General features: G+C 33.7%; 1 long non-coding RNA gene across 1 annotated transcript in view; it reads left to right on the plus strand.

Annotated features, from left to right (window-relative positions):
• The first annotated feature begins 3237 nt into the window (after positions 1-3237).
• Positions 3238-3572, plus strand: part of LOC104847464 — a 4232-nt gene continuing 3897 nt past the window's right edge. The window contains exon 1 of the long non-coding RNA XR_776164.2: positions 3238-3336. This is a non-coding gene — a long non-coding RNA (uncharacterized LOC104847464). The remainder of the gene's footprint in view (positions 3337-3572) is intronic.

Genomic DNA, 3572 nt, shown 5'->3' on the forward strand with positions numbered 1-3572 from the left:
CACACATATGTAAATACTGAATAGTTTCTCTGGTGTGAAAAACTATAATTGTACATAAGATCCTAATGAGATAATTGACAATGTGAAATAGGAAGAAAAGGGCTAAAGGTGTAGGGAAAGTGGGAAGATAATAAGGGAAAAGAAAAAAATAGGAGAAAATGAAGCAATGGAAATAAAGTGTTTGTAAATGGAGAGGAGAGGAGGGGGTGAAGGGAGGGCAGAGACAAGGGGGGAAATGAGAACCAAGACCTGTCATGTAAAGGTACAAGATCCCAATAATGAAGGTAACTGTACCGTATACCTAAAATGTACCAATAAACTCAATTAAAAAAAAAAAGAGAGGAGGTGGTTGGGTCTGGTTGTGAGAATGTCTCATTTAAATGTTGCTTTCCTCTTAGTTCCAGAGTGCATGAAAGCAGGTTTAAAGTCTTAGGGTGGTGGAAAGAATTTAGGAATGAAGACACAGTGAAAGATATGGTGGAGAGTCCAAGGCATCTAGATAAGCAGGGAGCAGAGAGGAAGCAAAATAGGTTTGGAAAATCTTTGGGGGTTGACATTAAGCCAAGAATTTTGGGATCATGGGGTGTGGCCACAGAACAAATAGGCTAATTCTGGACAAATGGCCTAACCCAAGATCATCTAAACTGTTATCACTCAGTACTCAATATACTAGATGTCAGCAAACTGCAGACCACTATCCAGATAGTGCAGGCCAACTGCTTTTGTATATCTTGTATGTTAAGAATAGTGTTTTCAGGTGGGGGATTTAGCTCAGTGGTTCTGGTGCCTCCCTCACAAATGCAAAGACCTGAGTTCGATCCCCAGTACAAAAAAAAAAAAAAAAAAAAAAAAAAGTGTTATCATTTTTAAATGGTTGGAAAAGAATCAAATTCTTCTGTAACATTTACATATTTTATAAATATTCAATTTCATATAAATGAAGTGTTAGAACATGGTAACACCCATTCCTTTACATATTGTCTTTGGTTTCTTTCTTGCTGTAACTGCAGAGCTCAGCAGTTATGAAACAGATAATGTAGCCAGTAAAACCTATGAAATAGGATGTAAACCTTTGTAAGTAGTTTTCCCACTCTAAAATACAGCATCTTAGAAAGTAGCTTAGGGAGCAAAAAGACTGAAGAACCAAGCCATAAACTGAAAAGACTGAAATTAACTGCAAAGAAATGATTGATTTTGTGAATCCACTAGATTGAACTAGATTAAAGAAATGAGGATTAGTAATAAATTGCAGGTGATGTCAGTTCTGCCACATTCTCAGCAATTCCTCTCTGAGGTTTCCTTTGTTACAAGATGCCTCTGGGTCCTGAGAGAACTCAGTGCAGATTTACTCACACCTATGTAATTATACTTCACAAGTATCAAACACATCAAGATTTTGTTGTAACCCAAGTTTATGAAACCTCTAGGCAAAATTGTAAGATATATACAATAAAATATATATGTAAATATATATGCTACATATGTAAATATATGTCTATATATAAATGAATATGTGTGTGTGTGTGTGTGTGTGTGTGTGTGTATTCTCTTTCTTTCTACTCCTGAATCTGTTGCTAACCCTATTTTCATGCCAAGGTATTAATAACCTCACTCATACTGTTTTATGATATCCTGTGTTACTCCTAGGTGTCCTCTCCTGTTCTCAATGAGAAAATGGAAAATCTCAGTTTCACTGAACTATAAATATCTTATAGTTATGGATATATTAGGTGTCCAGATTTTTAAGAATGTTTTTTTATTAATTTAAAGAGTAAGTTTTTGGTGGAAGAATTTAGGCAATCATATGCTTTTGCAATTCCAACTGTAGATTCATACTACATAGGTCACACATTCACACACAGCAGTTTAGTTTGTACAGAATCATGTATGTGTATGTGGTATTTCCTGTGAAATTTGCATTACTGCAATTTTAAGGCAGAGATATATAGATGTTGATTGAAGATACATCTGAATTTTACATCAACAAAAAAAGAATAGAGAAATAATCACCAGTACCTTAACTTTAATCTTGAACTTAAATGTTAATATTGACTAAAAATTATCATTTCACTTATTAGTTAAAAATAATCATGCCACTTACCTTCTTCACTGACATGTATTTTCAGTGCTAAGTAAAAATTTTACTTTACTAATCCTTATAAGTAACTTTGTGAGCAGGTATTAATCTCAGTTTTTAAAATGTATATAGTAGTACTAATCAATATAATCACTTCCCCCTCAAAATTGTGTAACTTATTAGTGATAAAAACCATTAAGCTTTAGTCTGTATAATTTAAAACTTACACATTTATGTTAAGAATAAAGTTAAAATCCTAACTAGTTTTCCTGCTTTATATGTTTGAAGTATATTATTGAATATCATTCAAGTTTTATTGCATGTGTTTAACAATTGTTGCTTTCTGTCTATATATCCTTAAAGATGTTTGCAGCCTATCCTTTTGTTTCTTTAACCCTCAAGGTTGAATGAGCCAGTTTAGCCATGCCAGTATTCTTCTTGGTAAAAGAGACATGGCAAAGTAACAACTGATTCTGCAGAGTTAACCTTGAAGTTATGTGATGTTAAATCAGTCTGACTTAGACATGTTTTTTCACCCCCAAGTTCCCTTTTATTCTGTCATACACTTTGCTGTCAAACTAAATGATGCATTTAAATAGAATGACCAAAGATAATGACTAACACAAGGGAGAGACCAATACAATTGCTGCTGTAATGTCACTTGGATCTGAATGACCCTGTTGCATTAAAGTCATGATATAAAGGGTGTCAAGTTATGGTAACCTACCACTATTTCTCAGCCAGATAATGGAAGTTTATAGTGGGATGGAATTTTAAAAAAGTTTTGCAAAGGTACGTATTTGTTGTAAGATAGGCTCAGGATTGATTATAATATTCATTTGAAGAAGAACGAACAGTATACTATAGTTGATCATTAAACTGAATGATTTAATATATGTTTCATTCCGGAGCTATATATTATGGAAAAACATAGAAAAATTAGCTTGGATACACTGTGAAATAAAGATCAATTCATCAGATATTTATTTCAAAGATTAAATTGAATTTTTGTAGTAGAAAAATTCAATTGCATATCTTCCAGACTAATAGCTAATAGTGAATCTTATCTCTTCCAGATTAATAGTGAATCTTATCTCTCCTGTGTCCTTTGCTTCCTCTCTTCCTTTTTTCTGTCTTTCTCTCCCTCCCTACAGGGTGAAGAGCACAGAGACTAGTATTGTCATGAAACAGGGTCCAAAGATGTTCCCAAGGCAGAGATGTAGAACCTAAACCTACCCTACCGGAGAAATCAGTTGCAGGTAAGCTGACTTCAGTCATGGCAAAACAATTTTTAGGATGCATTAGTAAGAGGTATAAAGGGGATTTAATAGGTAAAATTTGAAAGTACACAGTCAAAGAATTAGAGTGCAGGCCCTCAACAAGAGAGAGGTATGCTACAGTGTGGAGCAGGGAATCTTAATATCTCTTTGGTGGTCGAATGTTTGAATCTATAGAAAGTTTCTTCTTGTTTTTTTTTTTTTTTTTTTTTTTTTTT

The sequence above is a fragment of the Fukomys damarensis genome, unplaced genomic scaffold, assembly GCF_012274545.1.
Source record: "Fukomys damarensis isolate Sample0158 unplaced genomic scaffold, DMR_v1.0_HiC HiC_scaffold_24, whole genome shotgun sequence".
NCBI lineage: Eukaryota > Metazoa > Chordata > Mammalia > Rodentia > Bathyergidae > Fukomys > Fukomys damarensis.